Source organism: Schistocerca gregaria, chromosome 8 (genome assembly GCF_023897955.1).
Source record: "Schistocerca gregaria isolate iqSchGreg1 chromosome 8, iqSchGreg1.2, whole genome shotgun sequence".
In the NCBI taxonomy this organism is placed as follows: domain Eukaryota; kingdom Metazoa; phylum Arthropoda; class Insecta; order Orthoptera; family Acrididae; genus Schistocerca; species Schistocerca gregaria.
The window spans coordinates 213,809,006-213,834,529 of record NC_064927.1 but is presented as its reverse complement, the minus strand read 5'-3'; the positions used below and the strand labels follow the sequence as shown (position 1 = coordinate 213,834,529).

The 25,524-nt window shown below is 38.6% G+C and overlaps 1 protein-coding gene across 4 annotated transcripts in view; it reads right to left on the bottom strand.

Moving 5' to 3' along the window:
• The window catches only part of LOC126284894 (fatty acyl-CoA reductase 1-like), a 152,580-nt gene that overhangs the window by 108,033 nt on the left and 19,023 nt on the right, over window positions 1-25,524 (bottom strand). Inside the window, exon 2 of one of the 4 annotated variants that reach the window (XM_049984153.1) lies at window positions 24,747-24,791. The exons of the other annotated variants lie outside the window; for them this stretch is intronic. The gene's annotated coding sequence lies outside the window, so the exon portion shown is untranslated. The remainder of the gene's footprint in view (window positions 1-24,746; window positions 24,792-25,524) is intronic. 4 annotated transcript variants of the gene reach the window in all.

The window sequence follows — 25,524 nt, the reverse complement described above, 5'->3', positions numbered from 1 at the left end:
ACTGTCATGCTGCAAAAGGACACCTGCTGATAGTAATCCACGTCGCTCTGATTTGATAGCAGGCCGCAGATGATTTTTTAGGACATCTATGTGTGATGCACTGGTGACAATTGTCCCTCTAGGCATGTAGTGCTCCAAAATAACACCTTTTTCGTCTCAAAAGATTGTCAGCATAGCCTTCCCTGCTGATGGTTCTGTTCGAAACTTCTTTGGTTTTGGTGATGAGGAATAGCGCCATTCCTTGCTCGCTCTCTTCGTTTCCGGTTGGTGGAAGTGAACCCAGGTTTCGTCCCCAGTAACGATTCTTGCAAGGAAGCCATCACCTTCTCGTTCAAAGCGCATAAGAAATTCTTCATTCCAGGAGTCAGCTGCCGTGGCACCCATCTTTTAGACACTTTGTGAAACTGGAGCACACCATGCACAATGTGGTGTGCTGATCCATGACTAATCTGTAAACATGCTGCAATGTCATACAGTGTCACTCGGCGGTTTTCCTTCACTATGGCTTCAACTGCTGCAATGTTCTGTGGAGTCACAACTCCTTGTGCCTGACCTGGACTAGGAGCATCTTCCACTGAAGTCACACCATTTGCGAACTTCCTACTCCATTCGTAGACTAGCTGCTGCGACAAACATGTATCACCGTACTCAACCTTCATTCGTCAATGAATTTCAATAGGTTTCACATCTTCACGACGCTAAAACCGAATGACAGAATGCTGTTCTTCCCGGGTGCAAGTCGCTAGTGGGTACTGATACTGCGACGGTATGTGTGCATCTGTACTATGCTGCCACCTACAGGCCATGCTGCACGCTGTTTCTATCACGCTTACCAACTTGCAGGATAACGGCGCGAAATTCGGATTTGTTATTACAAATTTAATGTTTTCACTTGACTCACCCTTGTACAACTAATGGGCATGGACAAGCAGGCACTTGCATCTACATTTAGGCTATCAACCTCAACTGCCAGGATAAATAATGAAGTTACAATGATAACAGTGCATTGTTCTTATTGCGTTTCGCAAAAGAATTTTGCTGATATCCCTGTAAGATACAGTCATTGAACGTAAAGTGTACATTCTCCCTTGTTACTTGATTTCTTCTCAGAGAAGGCTGATGAGATGCCAGCTGATGCCTGGGATACAGCATCTTGTTATACACATGCATAAGAAACCTGGCACAGGGCATCATATTATTCACGTTAATTCGAGTAGCAAAGCATTCATAACAAACCACAAGAGTGCACTGCAGTGAATCGTACATGAATGGCAGTAATTTATTAGTGTTCATAAAATACAAATATGAATGTCTCAAAGTACTACACAAACAAAAAACATTGTCTCCTGTAAATCAGAGAGGTTACAGTGTCCTAAATGTAGCAATTAGGTTGCTTTTCGCATAGGCTAGACATCCTACATCTCTGTCTTGTATAAGTACACAATATTCGTCTAAATAGTTCAAGAAGTTCCAAAGAACTTTACAGGTATATGACTTATAAACATGGCCGATACGTGAAAAGATGCTCGTATGTGGACTCACCAGTTTTCTTAAATAAGATGTCAAGTGTTAAGGACGTTGATTACAACAACATTTCGGTCATTTGGTCCATGCACGACAGTGCACGGTATCAATATGTTCCAAAAAGCCGCTCGCGAAAATACGATTTTGAGAGGCTCATATCTCGGATTCTGTCGATCACAGAGATAAGCAGTGAGGTGTTTTGGATGGCGTTTGGCCTAGCGACCATTTGCATACTCATCAGAAGATTGATCATCCTACAGTACAGGATGAAATTTAAACAGTACACACTTCCTCCAGCATACGCAAACTGAACAAATCGTTCGTTATTTTGAATTAGGTGTGGTCTAGCGTGGACATTTAGTGGCTTATAAAAGCACTATTTGTTGGTTTGTAGTTCCTGAGAAAATCGAAAAAAGCTGAGATTTTTCGGAACCCCTCCTATAATTTCTATGTAAGGCAGATAGTAGAAAATGTAAATATTTTATGTTCTTAATACAGTAGTCTCTGGAAATTTTGAAACTTTTTTCCAGTATAGTTATCCATTACCGTAACCCAGATATTCAAAGTTACCGCCGGCCTCGGTGGGCAAGCGGTTCTAGGCTTTTCAGTACGGAGCCTTGCTACTGCTACCGTCGCAGGTTCGAATCCTGCCTCGGCCATGGATGTGTGTGATGTCCTTAGGTTAGTTAGGTTTAAGTAGTTCTAAGTTCTAGTCAGAGCCATTTGAACCATGTTTTCAAAGTCACCATACTTATGCACGTAAAATATACACTTGAAATATGCACGTAATAACCAGTTTTAGATACAAATGCACTTTTAACTGACGCAGTGAACCCACGGAAAGGTTTCTAGGGTCATCGAAAGGGTCATGAGGGCAAGAAACTACGTTTATAACCAGCATGGAAGTGCTCTCTCTGTATAATGCCCCCTTCGCACCTTAGAATTACATCCAAAGTGGTATTACAGTGACAAAAAATGGACTAATGGGCCATACATGCTCGTAAAGAGCTTAAAATGCCAGCCAAAAATTACGTAAACTTGGAATGCTGCAAATTCAGGTAAATATATCTGAGATTTTTTATTGTTTTACGCCACAAATCAATTCGGACGTTTCCGGTGGATTATGATCGGTAAGCAAAATATTCTGCAAAAATGCAAAGGAAACCATTTGGTGTTAATCTTATGCTATGCATACTTCTTTATTCTTTGTAAATGTCAAAGTAACAAATGTGTCTCTGTATATAAATAAACTGTCAAACCTTGACTGACCAAAAGAATTAGTTTTATATAAGCAGCACAGCCTGCTAGCGCAGGGAAAACATGGGGACAAGCTGAAAACTGCTTCTGTCAGAGCACGGAAAGGGCGATTATGTTTCTCTGTAAAGGACTGACAGAAAATTTTAAACCAGCTGCCTCAATCCTCATTCCGACGTATTCACCAAAACTTTTGGAATGGGGATATATACGCACTTTTTTGTACTGAGGAAGAATTACGGCGAGACTGACTGACAGAGATGGTGAGTGAGAAAATGGCAATGAAAGACGACAGATGGGTTAAGGCAATAGCAGTTGGAACCAAAGACAGCAGAAATATTGATGGTCACTGAGAGACGGTGGCATTAAAGGAGAAAGAGATATGGTTGGAGATAAAAGCAGTGAGACTCGTAGGTACAGGAGAGGGTGTATTTTGGACCGAAATTTTAAACTCGTTTTAACACTATATGTTATTATGTGTAAACCCCTAGTAATTTGATCGAGATTTTGAGATAATGGTAGTTAATTGGACAAACTTTCGTTAACAGAAGGAATACCTGTTGACAGAGATCATTAGTTGTATTAGTGGGATCGAAACAATTCTGTGTAAGTCGCACAGTATACCTGTACTTTTCTAAATGAGAAGCGGCTGTAACCTATTTGGGGAACGTTATGCAAAGTAGGATACTGTTACTCAGGAAACATAGCTGTTGTATGAGACTTTACTTGGGAGTAACATCTACTTTGTCAATTGGACATGAAACAATAGCACAATCCAGCAAGTACTGCTAATCATGAGCAGCACAGATAAAAGCTTAAAATGTCTTGACAACAAACTACCTCTCACTAATGTACCCTGTTTCAAGGCAAGAAAGATAATGTTCATCACATAGTACCACATAATAAAGGAGGTGCATAGCTAAATTTCACATGAAGCAGCTTTACGGCTATACAATTGAAATACAGTAATATAGAATAATTAACTGTAGTGCTAACTGATATGATTACTAAATGTTTATATTTGGAGGACACATTGTTTGCATTATGTAAAGCATATGTCGAACATGGCGTCCTGAATTTGTCGTATTCACAAGAACACAAATGCTCCAGAATGAGTACTGACTTCATAAAAACTGTCACTATAAGAATAACTAAACTATTGACTCAACATTTGATAGAGGACTCATAACTGATTTATCTGCTGACTGGGTTCAGAACTACCACTTCAAATGAATTGGATTAAGGATACACTTACATACACAAATATATTTATAAAAACTTGTAAACAATAGATTTCAGATGTCAGTCGTCTTTTTAAATTTATTTTATTTTATTGGCAGATCTAGATTTCAGCTAGAAACTAGCCATTCTCAATGCACTATCAATTTTGATCAATGCATGTAATGCCTGTTGGTCGGACTTCGTCCACAGTTCATTGAGTATTCAATTGAGTAGTCAATGAACTACGAATGAAGCCCGACCAACAGGCATTACATGCATTGATCACAAATGACAGTGCATTGAGAATTGCTAGTTTCTAGCTGAAATCTAAATCTGCCAATAAAATAAAAAAAATTAGAAAGACGACTGATAGCTGAAATCTATTATTTAAAAGCCCATATAACAGTCGCTGTGTGCAACAGCCTTCTGAATGGAAGGTAACCTGATACTTATAAAGAACAGTTACAAACCTGCACAGTAAATGAAAATTGTGTTGGCTTCTAAAATGAGATGGCCTGTTACTGCTCCTAATAATCACATCTCTGTTCTGTTACTTTTAGTGTTGAGCAAAGATCTAAACAAAAAACAAAATTAAGTACTCTAATTAGGCCTTTTCCTTTGCGCTCGTTCTATTTGAGTACTTCAGCTATTCACTTAACAGATCACATGTAGCATTTTAACAATAGAATAACTAAACACTTGAGAATTTTATTACACCACAAAAGTTAATACATACTTTTAAAACAGTAATGACTCTAGAGTTCAATTACTTTGATTCAGGGAATTACTACATCAGTAAGAAGAGGATACCTGTCCATGTAAATGACTAAGGAGTAAGTCAATGTTCTTAACACAAAGTAGAAATTATATCACTTATTATCGCATATTAACCAACTTACTGGACCATTCAAATAAATACAACTCAAAACTTTACTTGGGGACTAAGTGATAACAGTAGCCATCTTCTGTGGCATTATTATGAAGTTGTCATATATGGTCACGGCTATTGAAGTCAAACTGCTCTCTAGGTTGTCTTCTTGGTGCCAGAATTTTATGATTATGGACAAACCAATAAATGTCATAATCCGAAAACAAATACACGTACACATCACGGCATAATTAATTCAATCTTGCTGCTATGCTTGCCTCATTTAGCAAGATGTTGATTATCTGAATGCAGGTTACTCACTATATGGACTTCCAAGACTTTCTATGGTACTTTGGGCCAAACCTTTTACATTCCTGCCTAAAGTTTTGTCTTGCAGACCAGCTTCTGTCCACATTTTACATTTAGTTTATTCTATGTTCCCTATGCATGAATCAGTTCTACACACAGTACTTTGACGTATGTATCACCCCTATAAAACAACATAGTTTTGTAACTTACATTCACAAATTAATACTTGTTAAATAATTTTACGCAAAATAAAAACAATTATTCTGCATGTGTTGAACAAAAGAATATAGAAACACAGATACTGCTTTACACATAGGAAAACACAGAAGTTACATGAAGCAGATATAATCGATACTGATTCTAAGTATTGCAGTGTGGGTATAGAGGTAAAACCAAGTTAGATGCATCACAATGCTTGAGCTCCCAGGTATGGTGGAGACAATGGCAGTGGGAAAGAAAGACAAAAGGAGGCAGCCTAAGTGAAAGAGGACACAGGGGTAGTGGGATATACTGTAAATCAATGAGAGAAGAGGGAGACAGTGTCAGTGAGAGGGAGATGCAGAGTATGTAGCTTGAACTACTTCTACCTCTACATGGATCCTCTGCAAATCACATTTAAATGCCTGGCAGAGCGTTCATCGAACTACCTTCACAAATCTCTATTATTCCAATCACATGTACAGCGTAAAGAATGAACACCTACATATTTCCGTAAGAGCTCTGATTTCCCCTATTTTATCGTGGTGATCGTTCCTCCCCATGTAGGATGGCGTCAAGAAAATATTTTCGCATTCGGAGGAGGAGGTTGGTTATTGGAATTTCGTGAGAAGATTGCGTCGCAATGGAAAACGCCTTTCTTTTAATGATTTCCAGCCCAAATCCTGTATGATTCTTTGACACTCTCTCCCATATTTCGCGATGATACAAAACGTGCTGCCTTTCTTTGAAATTTTTCCATGTACTCGGTCAGTCCTACCTGGTACGGATCCCACACAACCCCAGCAGTGTTCTAATAGAGGACGGACAAGCGTAGTATAGACAGTCTATTTAGTAGGTCTGTTACATTTTCTAAGTGTCCTTTCAATAAAATGCATTGTTTGGTTAGCCTTCCCCACAACTTTTTCTATGTGTTCCTTCCAATTTCATTCAGTTGTTCGAAATTGTAATACCTACGTGATTAGGTGAATTTACCACTTTTAGATTAGACTGGTTTATCGTGTAACCGAAGTTTAATGAGTTCCTTTTAGCACTCATGTGGATGAACACCCACTTTTAGTTATTTAGGGTCAACTGCCAAATTTCACACCATTCAGATATTTCTTCTAAATCGTTTTGAAATTGGATATGATCTATTGACTTTATTAGTAGATACAGTGTCATCTACAAACAACCGAAGATGGCTGCTCAGATTGTCTCCCAAATCGTTTGTATAGATAAAGAGCGTATAACACTACCTTGGGCAACGCAAGAAATCATTTCTGTTTTACTCGATGACTTTCCGTCAATTACTACGAACTGTGACCTCCCTGAGAGGGAATCACAAATCGAGGCACATAACAGAGACGTTATTCCATAAGCACGTAAATTCACTACGAGCCGTACAGTGTCAAAAGCCTCCCGAAAATCCAGAAATACGGAATATATCTGAAATCCCTTGTCAATAGCACTCAACACTTTATGTGAATAAAGAGCTAGTTGAGTTTCAAAGGAACGATGTTTTCTAAACTCACGTTGACTGTGTGACAATAGGCCATTTTCTTCGAGCTAATTCGTAACGTTCAAACTAGATATATGTTCTAAAATATTGCTGCATATCGACGTTAACAATATGGGCCTGTAATGTAGTAGATTACTCCTTCTAGCTTTCTTGAATATTGGTGGGACGTGTGCAACTTTCTAGTCTATTGGTACGGATCTTTCGTCGATCGAACGGTTGTATATGATTGTTAAGTATGGAGCTAATGCATCAGCATACTCCGAAAGGAACCGAATTGGTATACAGTCTAGACCGGAAGACTTGCATTTATTAAGTGATTTATGATGCTTCACTACTCGGAGTATATTTACTTCTATGTTACTCATGTTGGCAGCGGTTCTCGATCCGAATTCTGGAATATTTAATTCGTCTTCTTTTGTGAAGGCATTTCGGAAGGCTGTGTTCCGTAACTCTGTCTTGGCAGCACTGTCTTCGATAGTATCTCCATTGCTATCGCTCAAAGAAGGCACTGATTATTTATTGCCGCTAACATACTTTACATACGACCAGAATCTCTTTGGATTTTCGGCTAGGTTTCGAGACAAAGTTTCGTTGTGAAAACTATTATAAGCATCTCGGATTGCAGTCCGTGCTAAATTTCGAGCTTCTCTAAAAGATCGCCAATCTTGGTGACTTTGCGTCTGTTGAAATTTGGCATGTTTCCTTCGTTGTTTCTGCTACAGTGTTCTGGCCCGTTTTGTGTACCAAGGAGGATCTGCTCCGTCGTTTGTTAATTTATTTAATATAAATCTCTCAATTGCTACCTATACTATTTCTTTGAATGTAAGCCACATCTGTTCTACACTTTCATTATTAATTTGAAATGAGTAGCGATTGTCTCTCAGCAAGGCGTCAAGTGAATTTTTATATGCTTTTTTGAATAGGTATATTTTTCGCTTATTTGTCGAGGATTTGGAGATCACAAAATTCAGTATTTCTACGACAACCCTGCGTTTACTAATACCTGTATCGGTTTTGATACTTTTTATTTACTCAGGGTTATTTGCTGCTAAGAGAACAAGTGTGTTTTCACAACCGTTTACTATTCGCGTGAGCTCATGAAGTAACTGCTCGAAATAATTTTCAGAGGATGCGTTAAGCACAATTTCGGATGATATTTAATGCGTATCTCCGGAATTACACATGTATTTTCTCCAACATATCGAGGGTACATTAAAGTCGCTACCAAGTGTTATCGTATGAGTCGGGTTCGTGTTTGAAATCAAACTCTAGTTTTCTTTATACTTTTCAGCAACTGTACCATCTGAATTGGGAGGTTGGTAAAAGTATCCAATTATTTTATTCCAGTTGCCAACAATGATCTCTTCCCATACTAACTCACAGGAAGTATCTACTTCAATTTCGTGACATGTTAAACTACTTCTCACATCAACAAGCACGACACCGCCAACCGTATTTAGCCTATCCTATCGGAACACCGTTAGGTTCGTCGCACAAATTTCGGCTGAGGTTATATCCGGCTTTAGCCAGCTTTCAGTGCCTATAACGATTTGAGCATCAGTGCTTTCTATTAGCGCTTGGAGCTCTGATACTTTCCCTACACAGCTGTATCTACGTTCTTCCTGTGTTCACTCTGCACCCTTTGTGACTGAAGCCATTCTAGTGTTTTCCAGAGATTTTCCCGAGACCCTCTAACCTAAAAAGCCGCCCATTCCACGCCACACAGCCCCTGGTACACGAGTAGCCGCCTACTGCGTATAGTGAACACCTGACCTATTCAGCGGAACCTGAAACCAAACCACCGTTTGGCGCAAGTCGAGAAATCTGCAGCCTCTAGATCGCACAACCGTGAGCCTCTGATTCAGACTCTCCACTCGGCTCTGTTCCAGAGGTCCGCAATCTGTCCTGTCGACTACGCTGCAAATGGTCAGCTCTGCTTTCATCTTGTAACCAAGACTGGCAGCCTTTACCACTTCGGTCCGTTCGGAACCACAGAGAAGCTCTTCTGATCCAGAGTGATACACATCATTGGTACCGACGTGGGCAACCACCTGCAGCTGTCTAAACCCTGTGCTCTTCATGGCATCCTGGAGGACCCTTTTCACATCTGGAATGTCTCCACCCGGTATGCACACGTTGGTTTTCTTTCCCTTCCCGTCAGCCAAGTTCTTAAGGGGCCCCAAAACGCACCTAACATTGGAGCTCCCAACTGCCAGTAATCCCACCCTTGCGATTTCCCGGATATTGCAGGCTGAGTGGTTTCCTCTGAAACAGGACAGGCGACAGCATCTGGCTCAACGACATTATCAGCTACAGACAGCTGGAACCTGTTTGTCAGAGAAACCGCAAAGGCCTTACGTGCGGCTGGGAAGTCTTTCACCGCCTGCTGCGCCCCTGGGCGACTTCCCACTCTACCACAGGTGAGGGATCAGCCTTGGTGAGAGCAGTAATTGGGTTGGCTACCGGCGAGGACCGATCAGAGGACTCGGACGTGACGGAAAGCCGTTGAATCCTCACGCCAGTCCAACAACAGTGGTGCCCATCCACTGCAGCCTCAAGCTGTGTAACCGAAGCCATCACAGCCTGAAACTGAGAGCGAAGTGTCACCGACTGAGCTCGCATCCGCAGACAAAAATCGCAGTCCCTGTCCATACTAAAGACTGTGGAAAACTAGTGGTGTGGTGTGTTGGGGCTTATGGGCGCTGTGGAAAACTAAACTATGCAGACAAACTGACTATCGGCACGTGCTTCTCAACTCTACTGTAGACCTGACATAAACGCATGAACCGTGTCTAGTAATATTCAGATATTCAAAAACCTAACTACCGAAGCACTCAAGTGAAACTAAATAATTTTCCCCTGATTAGGAACTTGTTATATGTCGAAAATCGGTTTACTTTCCGACGCAAATGAAAATGCGGCAACTCTGGCTATTAGATATTGAATTTATACGCAGAAACTCAAGAAACTAAACTATTAAAGCACACAGATGATACAGAGAAATTTGATCCTGGTTGTAGTTGTTGTTGTCTTCAGTCCTGAGACAGGTTTGATGCAGCTCTCCATGCTACTCTATCCTGTGCAAGCCTCTTCATCTCCCAGTACCTACTGCAGCATACATCCTCCTGAATCTGCTTAGTGTATTCATCTCTTGGTCTCCCTCTACGATTTTAACCCTCCACGCTGCCCTCCAGTACTAAATTGGTGATCCCTTGATGCCTCAGAATATGTCCTACAAACCGATCCGTCTTCTAGTCAAGTTGTGCCACAAACTCCTCTTCTCCCCAATTCTATTCAATACCTCCTCATTAGTTATGGGATATACCCATCTAATGTTCAGCATCCTTCTGTAGCACCACATTTCGAAAGCTTCTATTCTCATCTTGTCCAAGCTATTTATCGTCCATGTTTCACTTCCATAGATGGCTACACTCCATACAAATACTTTCAGAAACTAGTTCCTGACACTTAAATCAATACTCGATGTTAACAAATTTCTCTTCCTCAGAAACACTTTCCTTGCCATTGCCAGTCTACATTTTATATCCGCCCTACTTCAACCATCATCAGTTATTTCCCTCCCCAAATAGCAAAACCCCTTTACTACTTTAAGTGTCTCATTTCCTAATCAAATTCCCTCACCATCACCCGACTTAATTCGACTACATTCCATTATCCTCGTTTTGTTTTTGTTGATGTTCATCTTATACCCTTCTTTCAAGACACGGTCCATTCCGATCAGCTGCTCTTCCAGGTCCTTTGATGTCTCTGACAGAATTGCAATGTCATCAGCGAACCTCAAAGTTTATATTTCTTCTCCATGGATTTTATTACCTACTCCAAACTTATCTTTACTTATCCTTTACTGCTTGCTCAATATACAGATTGAATAGCATCGGGGAGAGGCTACAACCCTGTCTCACTCCCTTCCAAACCACTGCTTGCCTTTCCTGTCACTCGACTCTTATTCTGCCATCTGATTTCTGTACAAATTGTAAATAGCCTTTCGCTCCCTGTATTTTACCCCTGCCACCTTCAGAATTTGAAAGAGAGTATTCCAGTCAACATTGTCAAAAGTTTTCCCTAAGTCTACAAATGCTAGAAACATAGGTTTGCCTTTCCTTAATCTTTCTTCTAAGATAAGTCGTAGGGTCAGTATTGCATCACGTGTTCCAACATTTCTACAGAATCCAAACTGATCTTCCCCGAGGTCGGCTTCTACCTGTTTTTCCATTCGTCTGTAAAGAATTCGCGTTAGTATTGTGCCTCTGGTAATTTTCATATCTGTTAACACCTTCTTTCTTTGGGATTGAAATTATTATATTCTTCTTGAAGTCTGAGGGAATTTGGCCTGTCTCATACATCTTGCTCACACGATAGTAGAGTTTTGTCAGGACTGGCTCTCCCAAGGCTGTCAGTAGTTCTAATGGAATGTTGTCTACTCCGGGGGCCTTGTTTTGACTTAGGTCTTTCAGTGCTCTGTCAAACTTTCCACGCAGTATCATATCTCCAATTTCATCTTCATCTACCTCCTCTTCCAGTTCCAAAAAATTGCCCTCAAGAACATCGCCCCTGTATAGACCCTCTATATACTCCTTCCACCTTTCCGCTTTCCCTTCTTTGCTTAGTACTCCATCTGAGCTCTTGATATTCTTGCAAGTGGTTCTCTTGTCTCCAAAGTTTTCTTTAATTTTCCTGTAGTCAGTATCTATCTTACCCTTCATGAGACAAGACTCTACATCCTTACATTTGTCCTGTAGCCATGCCTGCTTAGCCATTTTGCACTTCCTGTCGATATCATTTTTGAGACGTTTGTATTCCTTTTTGCCTGCTTCACTTGCTGCATTTTTGAATTTTCTCATTTCATCATTTAAATTCAGTATCTCTTCTGTTAACCAAGGATTTCTACTAGCCCTCGTCTTTTTACCTACTTGATCCTCTGCTGCCTTCACTATTTCATTCCTCAAAGCTACTAATTCTTCTTCTACTGTATTGCTTTTCCCCATTCCTGTCAATTGTTCCCTTATGGTCTCCCTGAAACTCTGTACAACCTCTGGTTCTTTCAGCTTATCCAGGTCTCATCTCCTTAAATTCCCACCTTTTTGCAGTTTCTTCAGTTGTAATCTACAGTTCATAAGCAATAGATTGTTGTCAGAGTCCACATCTGGCCCTGGAAATGTCTTAAAATTTAAAATCTGGTTTCTAAATTTCTGTCTTACCATTATATAATCTATCTGAAACCTTTTAGTATCTCCAGAGTTTTTTCATGTATACAACGTTCTTTCATGATTCTTGAACCAAGTGTTAGCTATGATTAAGTTATGCTCTGTACAAAATTCTACTAGGCGGCTTCCTCTTTCATTCCTTGGCCCCAATCCATATTCACCTACTACGTTTCCTTCTCTTCCTTTTCCTACTGTCGAATTGTAGTCACCCATGACCATTAAATTTTCATCTCCCTTCACTACCGGAATAATTTATTTTATCTCATCATACATTTCATAAATTTCTTCATCATCTGCAGAGCTAGTTGGCAAAATTTGTACTATTGTAGTAGGCATGGGCTTTGTTTTTATCTTCCCCATAGCAATGCGTTCACTATGCTCTTTGTAGTAGCTTACCCGCCCTTCTATTTTTTTTATTCATTATTAAACCTACTCCTGCATGACCACTATTTAATTTTGTGTTTATAACCCTGTATTCATCTGACCAAAAGTCTTGTTACTCCTGCCACCGAACTTCACTAATTCCCACTATATCTAACTTTAACCTATCAATTTCTCTTTTTAAATTTTCTAACCTATCTGCCTGATTAAGGGATCTGTCATTCCACGCTCCGATCCGTAGAACGCCAGTTTTCTTTCTCCGGATAACAACGTCCTCTTGAGTAGTCCCCGTCCAGAGATCCGAATGGGGGACTATTTTACCTCCAGAATATTTTACCCAAGAGGACGTCGTCATCATTTAATCATACAGTAAAGTTGCATGCCCTCGGGAAAAATTACGGCTGTAGCTTCCCCTTGCTTTCAGCCGTTCGCAGTACCAGCACAGCAAGACCGTTTTGGTTAGTGTTACAAGGCCAAATCAGTCAATCATCCAGACTGTTGCCCCTGCAACTACTGAAAAGGCTGCTGCCCCTCTTCAGGAACCACACGTTTGTCTGGCTTCTTAAAAGATACCCCTCCGTTGTGGTTGCACCTACGGTATAGCTATCTGTATCGTTGAGGCACGCAAATCCCCACCAAGGACCATGGTTCATTGGGGGGGTGGGAGGAGATCCTGGTTAGGAACTCGTAAATGTCACAAAAGAGGTTACTTCCCTGTTGCTGCGTCTGCCTCGGTCGGCTACTACTGCCTGACTACAATGAGACACTGGGCAACTGGATTTTGATTATTCTGTCTTAAAAGACATCTGTTTTGATCACACGCCAAAATTTTTACTGTGAAAGGCGGAATGACGACTGAAACAGCTGTTTCCACACTTTTCTGTCAGTCTTTTTAGGGGAGATATATCCGCTTTTTGTGCTCTAATAGTAATGTTTTCCAGCTGGTATATACACTCCTGGAAATGGAAAAAAGAACACATTGACACCGGTGTGTCAGACCCACCATACTTTCTCCGGACACTGCGAGAGGGCTGTACAAGCATTGATCACACGCACGGCACAGCGGACACACCAGGAACCGCGGTGTTGGCCGTCGAAAGACGCTAGCTGTGCAGCATTTGTAAACCGCCGCCGTCAGTGTCAGCCAGTTTGCCGTGGCATACGGAGCTCCATCGCAGTCTTTAACACTGGTAGCATGCCGCGACAGCATGGACGTGAACCGTATGTGCAGTTGACGGACTTGGAGCGAGGGCGTATAGTGGGCATGCGGGAGGCCGGGTGGACGTACCGCCGAATTGCTCAACACGTGGGGCGTGAGGTCTCCACAGTACATCGATGTTGTCGCCAGTGGTCGGCGGAAAGTGCACGTGCCCGTCGACCTGGGACCGGACCGCAGCGACGCACGGATGCACGCCAAGACCGTAGGATCCTACGCAGTGCCGTAGGGGACCGCACCGCCACTTCCCAGCAAATTAGGGACACTGTTGCTCCTGGCGTATCGGCGAGGACCATTCGCAACCGTCTCCATGAAGCTGGGCTACGGTCCCGCACACCGTTAGTCCGTCTTCCGCTCACGCCCCAACATCGTGCAGCCCGCCTCCAGTGGTGTCGCGACAGGCGTGAATGGAGGGACAAATGGAGACGTGTCGTCTTCAGCGATGAGAGTCGCTTCTGCCTTGGTGCCAATGATGGTCGTATGCGTGTTTGGCGCCGTGCAGGTGAGCGCCACAATCAGGACTGCATACGACCGAGGCACACAGGGCCAACACCCGGCATCATGGTGTGGGGAGCGATCTCCTACACTGGCCGTACACCTCTGGTGATCATCGAGGGGACACTGAATAGTGCATGGTACATCCAAACCGTCATCGAACTCATCGTTCTACCATTCCTAGACCGGCAAGGGACCTTGCTGTTCCAACAGGACAATGCACGTCCGCATGTATCCCGTGCCACCCAACGTGCTCTAGAAGGTGTAAGTCAACTGCCCTGGCCAGCAAGATCTCCGGATCTGTCCCCCATTGAGCATGTTTGGGACTGGACGAAGCATCGTCTCACGCGGTCTGCAAGTCCAGCACGAACGCTGGTCCAGCTGAGGTGCCAGGTGGAAATGGCATGGCAAGGCGTTCCACAGGACTACATTCAGCATCTCTACGATCGTCTCCATGGGAGAATAGCAGCCTGCATTGCCGCGAAAGGTGGATATACACTGCACTAGTGTCGACATTGTGCATGCTCTGTTGCCTGTGTCTATGTGCCTCTGGATCTGTCAGTGTGAGCATGTGATGTATCTGACCCCAGGAATGTGTCAATAAAGTTTTCCCTTCCTGGGACAATGAATTCACGGTGTTCTTATTTCAATTTCCAGAAGTGTATTTATCTTTAAGAAGGCGAACAGACAGAGCATAGCGAACAAATCTGTGCGACGGTTTCCTCTACCAACCATAGCAGCATAAAGACCCTAATTGGATGGACAGGCAACAATCCCGTTCGAACAATAACATGTATGACGTGCACAAACAGCCTAATGTAGTTTTGAACCAGCACATAGTAGGCTGAAGAGATCATGAATGGGAGTGTTAAAGATATTTAGTCATAGACTGGAACTGTTGGTTAAAGACATGAGAAAGAACATTACAAAAGACGTAAAGGTAATACACTACAACAATAAGGAACTGACTAAGGTCGACGCAAGCAGGCATTCGGATTCTGTGGGACCTGCCAAAAAGTGCATATGCGAAGAGTCGGATCTCCCAAGACCCTCAAAGAAGACTGAAACTAAAAAGGCTTTCAGAATTGGAACCATAAATGTACAGACAATGATTAAGACTGGTAGACTTAAACAGGTAATAGATGAGATGAAAGAGGCAAGCATACGAATATTAGCGATGCAAGAAACAAGATACACTGACGAAGATACAGTGGAGTCAGAAGGCTTCATATTTCTGAAAGGGAAATCAGGTGTTAGAGTGGGAAAAGAAATACATGCACGTAGATGCTTTGGTTTGGAGTTAATAGTAGATGGGAGATACGAGGATGGCATAACTGAAATGAATAACAGGTCAGAAAGGATATCAACACTGACATTTTGAGCAGGGGACAAAAAGTACACAATAATAAATGGACATGCAGCTACAAATGACAAGAACAGGAAAGACGAGAAAGTCAGTCAGTGTCTGGGAGGCACTAAATGATACACTTCAGTGTATCATGTAGTTCCTCCATATACCATATACACGTCTAAAGATATTCGTAGGAGTTTATAATGCACAGCTTGGAAGAGAGAAGCAACAAAAGGAATAATGGGCGAGTACCCTGCACACCAGTGGACAAATAAAAATGGAGAATTACTAATTGAATTGTATCGAGAAGACAGAATGAGACTGATGACAACACCCACTTCAGGGCCAAACCGTGTAAGAAAAACAACTTAGGCAAACACATGCACCCGCCTTGGGGAATTCCACATCGACCACATACCGATCAGCTGGACAAACGCTAAAGAGAACATGAACAAAAAGGTCAGCAAGAACACAAGATTAGAATCGGATCACTATCTTACAGAAGTTAAGTGCCTTTGGATTCTAAACAGGGACAGACTGCCACAGACGAATAGAAGAACAGAAAACATGAAGGTAGACCGAGACAAATTAAGACATAATCGATCCAGATATGAGGAAAGAATTGAATCATTCAGTGAATGGGACTACATGAAGCGAAATATGGCGAAACAGGTTGAACTATGGGGAAAGGAAGAAAAGAAACGGAAGCACTGGTGGTGGAACATGGAATGTGAGGAAGCGGTAGAGACTCACAGGAAAGCCTGGAGAGACGGGAGCAGCAAGAAGAACCTGGAAGTATAGGAGGTTTTCTCAGGAGCAAGAAAGGATGCGGACTGAGCAACAAGATGGAAGAGAAGATAGAAGATGAAGCAAGAACTGGACGAGACTGAGACCAGCTTCAGGAGAAACAATAGCAGTTACTTTTTCGGGAAATTCAAAAAGAGTCTGATAGGATACAAGGATAGAGAAATGTTTATAAGAGATAAGAAAGGGGAGATGGCTGTTAGTGCGAAAGAGAACTGTCGGATTTTTTCAGAGTACTTTCACGACCTGCTGAACTGTGAACCACCTGAAGACGAGCTGGAACTGGGGACTGACACAGAAGAGAGAGGGCCACGCCCTCCAACCAGGGATGAAGTCACACATTCCATAATCGATATAAAAAATAATAAGGCAACTGGAGAAGGTGGTATAGCAGCTAAGATTATAATGTGGAGAGGCAACAAAGCAATAGCCAACATGACTAACATAATCCACCAGATCTGGAGAACAAAGAAATTGTCAGAAGGAAGGAAGAATGCAATTGTAATACCAATACATAAGAAGGGGACAAGAGAGATACAAACAACTGGAGAGGAATATCACTGTTAGAGAAAGGATAGAAGGTGCTGTCAAAATTATAGCTCAAGAAAGTAGAAAAAAAGGTATAAAGTACAGTTGGCAACTACCAAAAGGGATTCAGGAAGGGAAGACGTTGTATAGAACATATATTTATCATGAAGCAACTGATAGAATTTAGAGAATTAAAAAACGAAAAGAGAGTAATAACCTTCGTGGACTTCAAAAAGGCATATGATTCCCTCTACAGACAGATTCTTGTTATGATCCTGAAGAACAGATGACTTGATAGAACTACACAGGAACTCATAAAAGAAATTCTGACAGACACAAAAGCAAATTTGAGACTCAGAGGAGCAGTGTCAGAAGAATTTGAGATCAAGACTGGCGCTAAATTGGATTGTCACCATTGTTGTTCACTATAGCACAGGACGAAGTGACCAGGCAATGGAGAGCAATAAACGAAGAAATGGGAATACCAAAGACCCATTTGGGGGACAAAAAGGACAACAGGGCTCAAGTGGACTGCCTAGCCTTTGCAGACGACATAGCACTAGTAAGTGGGGTGGGAGAAGACGCAAAGACACAACTCGACAACTTAAGTAATGTAGCCAGAAAGGTGGGGCTGAGGATCGCCTATAACAAGACAAAGACATTAAATACCACTAAAGGCTGGGAAACACCGGAAGGCATTGTGCAAATGGTGGACAAATTTAAATACATGTGAAAATTTATAACAGGAAGGAACAGGAACAAGGAGGGAAACAGAGAGGATAAACAAGATGAGGTCAGCCTTCTGTATGACGAGAGAGAGATATACAATAAAAAGTATATATCCATAGAGGCAAAGATAAGCCAGTACAAGGCAATGGTGAGGAATGCATTATTATATGCTCCTGAGACAATGACACTAGGAAGAAATGCAGCAGAACAACTAGAGAAAGAAGAGAGAAAAATACTAGTTCCCAAAAAAGATGGTGAGAGGTGGATGCGAATACCTAGGGAAGAATCGTACCTGAACATGAGAACAACATCTGGGGAAAGCAGACTAAAAAGGGCAAGGTGTACCGGACTTGTAGCTAGAATGAGTATGGACAGAATGACGAAGACAAAGTGGGAAACAACAGGGAGGACAAGGGGAAAAATGTTTCAAATAGCTCTGAGCACTATAGGACTTTACATCTATGGTCATCAGTCCCCTAGAACTTAGAACTTCTTAAACTTAATGACATCACACAACACCCAGTCATCAGGAGGCAGAGAAAATCCCTGACCCCGCCGGGAATAGAACCCGGGAACCGGGGCATGGGAAGCGAGAACACTACCGCACGACCACAAGCTGCGGACGGACAAGGGGAAAGACAGGAACCAAGCGGGTTGTTGAACTTTGGAAGGACTGGTTGGAATTGGGGATCAAGGTAGAAGGAAAGGAAAATTAGAGGAACAAACACACACTGACCAACATGCTGGAGATAAACGACAGAGAAGAATACAGGAAAATATTAGTGTCACTAGTGCAGTTGGTAGGAGAAAAGGGCACTGAAGATCTCGGAAGAAGAGGAGGAGAGAAGAAGAATGAAGAGGTTATGCGAGAAGAAAAGGAAATGCAGTCCATGAAGGATCTATGTGTGGTCCTACAGAGGCCATAATGGAAGAAGAAGAAGAAGAAGAAGAAACTGGCTGAAGGAGAGTTAAACATGAAATAAAAAAAATAGTAATCAAGAATACAATCAATCTGTATCTGCCGATATCGAATAAAAATAAGGAAATAGTTATGTTAGCAGTCAGTGAACGGCTTGTGAACAGAGATCAAATAAATTAAACTACAAGCTCATTTAGAATTAGGGAAATGGATCGAGTTCACTGCCATCAAGTTATTGATGTATGTGAAGGAGATTTTATTGTGTTCGATTTGCTAAGATCCATCACCACACATGGAGGGCTATGTGATGAAACAAAAATATAAGTATCAGGCAAGGAGAAGAGGCCACCACGAGAAATATGAGTGATGACATAGGCTGAAATGAATGTATTTGAAACAACAGAAAACAATGGAAACAGATTAGACAATTCACATGCATGCAAGACAGAGCTGAAGGATGCACTGTGTGTCTATGAGCTTTTTGAGAAACAACATAAAATAATTAAAATTGCAAATGTAGTCTTAATATTAAATTCCTTCAACCTTTTTGTCTTCCCACATAATCTATATCTTGTGCCAAACAATCAGATGTCAGCATAAAACTTAAAGAGATGATAGTTTGGCAAATCTTACAAAATTAAAAGTGTCAATACTGTATTAGGATCGAAAAAGCGGGAAAGAATCCCATTATTTGTGGATGCAAGATCATCGAAAAAGGGGGAACGAATTTCATTTGCTCTGGACGCAAGAGCAGTCAGTAAAGTTTTACTGCTGGCAATACCACCACATAAAATCTGCAAGTTCATTTCCAGAAATTTAATGGAGAACAGTGCCTATCAGGTATAGATTGAAGCATTCATACTGGCAAATTGCTCCGACAAAAGAATCGTAAAAGTATACAGCATTTGGATTTGCTGGAAGGAATTACAATTTTAAAGTTCAAATTGCTTCGATTTAGTGTAAGTAGAAATGTATTCATTGTACCATTTGATGAAAGAACATGACACAAATTCCTTAGAAAAATTAATAAAAATGAATATATTTGCTTATTACGTTCATCTATTATAAACTAATTATTTTTTCATGAGAAATATGAAAATAAATTTAATATCTTTTTACAAAAGGTGCACACAAATAAGTAATTCAATCTCAAAAAAATAACTCATATTTCAATTTTACTAGCACTCCAGTTCAGTGCATTTTATAATTGAACTGGGTAGTTAAAACTAAATTAAATAAAAATTTCATTCTCAAGAAGCCAAAAACTTTTGGTGGCAGATTCAGGAAACCTGGAGGTCTTTTGACCTACGTTTTCTCTATATTTCTTTCCAACTACTGGGTTTTTTCAAAGTTCAGGTAGCAGTCCTAGTTTGCATCTGGTCCAGTTGCCTTTAAATGATAGGGCAGAGCTCGAACAGCATGACTTGATGATCAATGATCTATATTTCTTGGGTGGCCAGCCCACTCCCTGCCTGGGGCATTTTGGGAGCAAATATTTTGGTAGCAGTTTGTATCTACAGGTAATATTCGAGTGACAAAGTACATTCTGCAAATGCTATTTTGATATGTTAATTTCTTATGTAAATTATTTTTCCAAATTTTCATATTTCATTCAAAGATTTGAAATTTAAATAACACATAAAATTTCCTTACAACACTCATAATAAGATTTAAAAAGAATATTATATATTAAAATCGAAGCGTATTTGCATACTGTTTTAGAGGGCGACTGCCTTAGCGCCACCTCTGAGCGAAGTTATGAACTGCTTAGTGAATGGCATGAGAGGATGTGTACACAAGATGAAGCAGAGTACAATGAGTGTGTGTGAATTTATCTCATTTTCTCTGATGGCAACACTGACGAAAGAGCTGTGCTGGGTCAGTATTATTTTACCTTGAGCACACATGCTGCTGGGTAAATACAAGTTTTAAATCATCAGAGCTGTCAGCTGCCTGAGAAGGCTTACACAGGCAAGACCTATGCTGTTTTGTATAGTTGCTTGTGCCGTCAAACACCGATATCAGGCGAATATTAAACGAATTCAAAATGCTAACATATTCGAATTGACATTCTAATTTTTTTCAGTTTTATTTCCTTTTTATTGCTTTCTGAAAGCGTGAAGTTTGGACTTCTATAACTTTTTTCATGTTTTTGTTCATTTATATAATTAAAAAATTTTAGTAAGTATTCTGTGCTGTGCTGTGTAAGTTAAATTTATCTTACCGTACATTGTTACATATGCTAAGGTATCTGCAGGAATATTTTAATTAAAATTTGCACAACAGTTCATGGGCGTTTTCTGTGAAGTTATAATATTCTTTGTGTGAGATATGTTATCCACGTAGATCAGATAATTTGAAATGAAATTGTGAGGAGTTATGTCAGTATCTTAAATGTGTAATGTAACTTGTTTAAAAACGAGAAACGCATTGTATGCTTTGAGAAAACTACTTAGAGGATTAATATTCCACATCTCCTGAGAGAAAATTTCGTTCCCGTGGATTAACATGGTCTAATAATGAAACTCAAGTAACTGATTATTTTTGTGATTTGTCTGAAATGAAAAAAAAAACGAATTATGGCATATCGAATTCTGAGAGTTATAGTAATTTCTGATACTAAATTTTTCTTACCACACAATCCTGCTAATTCTACAGTTTGTAATTCATAAAAAGGTATTGGAATTTTCGGGTTTTGCGGAATATTGTCACACTGGTCTAGCTTCAAAGCTTATTTTATCAGTAAGATATGAAGTTAAATATGACATCTTGATAAAACATTATTTCCGTTCTTTAAGGTCACAAAATGAAACAGTTTTGCCCCATAATTATTGATCAATCTTTTTATTGAATTTCCCACCATATGTTAGATAGCGTGATTCTGATCCATTATGATTAGCTATAACAATTCTACAGGTCATGTATAATAGTGCATGATTCAGATGAAGGCATCCATTACTAATATTTATTTTAATCTCTGTATTTTGGTTGGGTGCATCTAATTACTTTTACTTTTCTTATTCACAAGAATTTGTGGAGCTGAAATCTCTCTATTTTGTTCATGGTTTACTACAGAAAACATTTATTAAGACATTTTTAAAACAATTGATAGGCAAATACCGTTAAACTCTATCAGATTGTCATATTCGTCAATTACAGTAATTTATAAACCTTGAATAGTATCAATAATAGGAATATCTACAGGATATTGAGTTTCATGAATTATCGGTCTTCCAAATTCAGTATTTGGTTGACATGTAGCAATAATATTAGTTTCTCTATGTAACTGATCAGTATGTTTAACAAACATTCCATCAGCTAGATTAAAATTTATACGTACTAATTCAAATGAAATAATTTTAGGAACATCTTTACCAACCATCATTTTTCTAGTTCTAATAATTTGATTATTAAATCTTAGCGATATTATCTTCTTTTACATTTATATACAACTTAACGTCACTTTCAAAAGTAATTCTGTTTAAAATTTCGTGAGTTTTAGTGTGAATATTTGGATTTTTCGAATGAGTAACTTTTTCTAAATTGTTGAACTATACTGACCTACAGGAAATTCTATCGTTTCTCCATTGGAATATAATTTATTATTTTTAAATATAATATTGCAGTTAAAAGAGTTGTGTAAGAAACAAGTAATGTAACATTTTTATAAGATTCTCTTGTATATAATTAGTCTTTTTTTAAGGACAGATGATAACCACACCTAAAATACATGAGCCATTGACACTAATAAAAGTGTATTTAAATAAATGTCAGATTTGGAACAAAAACTTAGAATTCCAGGAAAGAAATAAAAAAATAAAGAGGTTAAACTTTTACTAATTTCTATTTGACGTGAAATAATAGGAGCAAGTGAATATGGAAAAATATATTAACGTTTGAAAATTAAATTCTACCTACTGGAATAAAATTAATCATTTGTATATTTTTCAACAGTTTAGATCATCCAAAATACTTAGAATTTATAAAAAGATGGAATAACAGAAGATAAGCATAAGGAAAAAACTGATACTTTCATTGAAAATAATGATGAAATTATCCTATTAGACCAATCTCTAGATAGTTCAGTAGTAGTATTTCATGATGTCATTCTTGAAAATCAAGATATAGTTAAAGAATATTTTACTACAGGAAGACATACAGAAATAGATTGTTTTTATTTAGCTCAAACATTTGAAAAAATTTGAAAACAACTAATTAGAGAAACCTTAATTTTTAAAATATTTTCAGGCAACACAAGATAAATTTAAATTATATTTATTACCAGTTTGTTGAATCTATAGTAAATTTTGGGATGTTCAATTTGGCGTTTTTATGAAACACAAGTCTAGAAAACCAAATGATAGTATATTCAGAAATAAAAAAACAGAATTTCGTAAAAACGAAATTGCAAACAAAATATTAAAGAAGTAATTTAAACATAAAAATGTGGTGGTAAAAATGGTTAACTAATGTTTTTTTCATATGTAATAAATATTTGGAAAATACACCCCAGAAGATGTTAAAAAATATATGAAATAAAAAGAAAACTGCACAATTGAAAGAACAATTTAAGCTTTGTAAAATATAGCAAAGAAGAGAATAAAAAAAGTAAAAGAAAGAAGAACAACCAGTTATCGATGCTATTGAGAAATTAAAACAAGAAATCGAAGGATTAGGTGCGAGTGTGTTAAAAGCTGTTGAAGAAAAGAGAGAAGTTGAAAAACGAATAATTCCGTGTCATCATTACACATAAGATTTTGGAGGTATACCAGAAATTAAATCTCTTAAAAGTCCTCAATGTAATCATATATAAAGTGAATCAGAAATATTCGATATATTGGATTAGTGTGAAGAACAGACTAAAAATAGAAACAAGGTAGCGTTGTTAAAAAATGGAAAGTGATGTCAAAAAATAAATATTAGTGATATTTGGATTAAGACCCAAAGGTATATCTAAATATCTTGGTATTTCGCCAGTTGAATTCAATGAAGGAAAGCTAGGTGAAGGAAGAGTTGGGTTAATGAATATTTAACAAAGAAATAGGTTACTGTGGATGATATAGATGAAAATTTGATTTAGCTTATTATACAGATACACTGTACCATTCAGGTTGGTTCTATTCCAAGAATAAACCAAATAAAATAAATTCAAGTAGAGCTAGTGAATATAAATATTTGATAAAATATTGTTGATCATTATTTCCCAAACATAAGAATCGAATAATAGATTCTGCAGACTATTCAGAAATAAGTTCACCTGAGAAAAGGGTAAAGGCCTAGTAATGAACTATATGGAAAAATCTCTCAAATATGTTTTCATGAAAGACATTAGAAATTTACTTGATAAATTAACAGTAATTCATGCAGCAGAATTAACTAGAAATCAAAAATTATCATAAAGATGAAGTTGGAATAACACAAACATTAACTATTAATTTCGATGATTTTACTACCGATAGTCCTATAGAAATTCAATATTTAGTTACACCTTTGAGTAATCTTCCTCACACATTTTAGAAAAATGAAGAATACGTTAAAGCATTAGAAAATACATGAGTTAACAAACTTCCATTTGAAATGTACCATCCTGGCTACAGATTTTGTGGCCTAGAGAACAAATTAGATGAAAGATCAGCTAGAGGTGATTAAGGATTTAAGCTATTAGATGAAGCTGGTAAAAATCATGATATTGCCTTTAGAGAGAATAACGATTTAGCAAAAGACACAAAGCAGATAAAAAACTTTAATTATCTGCAAAAGAGGGAAGGCATTCAAGCGATGCTTTATAAGAACAAAAAGTAGCTACAATTGCACTTAGAAGAATAATGGTTGGCAAATGAAAATTAGGAATCAGTGTAGATGTTTATGAAAATGGTTGGGGATTGTAAAACATTTAAGCCTCATCAATTTTTTTATCTATATCAATAAATAACTCTACTATTGATTATACTTTGCTACGAAGTGGTAAAAGTAAAGCAAAATGAAATAAATTTAAATTAAATAATGAACAGTTACATAGTATTGATCAATTTTTTAAAACTGATGCACAAAAATGAAAGAGAGTTTAAAAATCGATGGAAATTTACTTATTACATTAGTGATTCCAGTTACAAAAAAATTATTACATATCTAACAAAAAAGGAAGAAATTTTAGGATTCACAAAATATAAAGGTGGATTTTTCCCATCACTATTAGGTGAATTACCTTATTTAGTTACAATTGGTTCACTTGCTGGTGGTTCTGCAGCAACTGCAAATGCAATAATAAACATGTTAATGAATTAAAAAGTAAATATATTCCTGGTGATTTGGTGACTAATGAATTAGCTAATGAACTAAAAATTTGGAACACGGAATAGTAGATTTAGATACATTTGACTGTCCTTGTACTCACTGAATTATTATAGATCAAAAAATTTGTAATTTGTTTTTGATTAGTTTGCAGGAAATGTAACGAAACTACTTGTTAACTATTCAGGAAAATTAATCTATACTACAATACCAAGAGAATAAAAAACTCTGATGAAGTAATTTGTCATCAATTGTTTTTGTTTGTCTGTGTTAAATCTGTGTTCAGATAGTTATGGATTTAATGATTTTTTAATCTAATACCTGTACATTTTTGGAAATGTCTAAGGGCCAGATAAATTCAGCAAACACAAAGAATTATTAGAAGCAAAAATGGATAAAAAGCACAGAGTTAACTTAAACAATTTCATAAGGAATTATGTAACATTTTTAAAAGGAACTAAGGTATATATATTTAATTCAAAGGTAGATTAGTTGATGTAAATGAGTCAGAAAAAGGTTATGAAGTAGTTACGAAACAGTACTTGGAAAACGTGTGATAAAGAAACACTGAAGTTTCAATTTGTTAGAGGTGACAAAATGTGAAATAGATATTTGAATACGATGTAAAAATCAAAATAATTATTTTATTTGGGGCAATATAGATGGTGATTTGTCAGGTACTGATTTTAAAA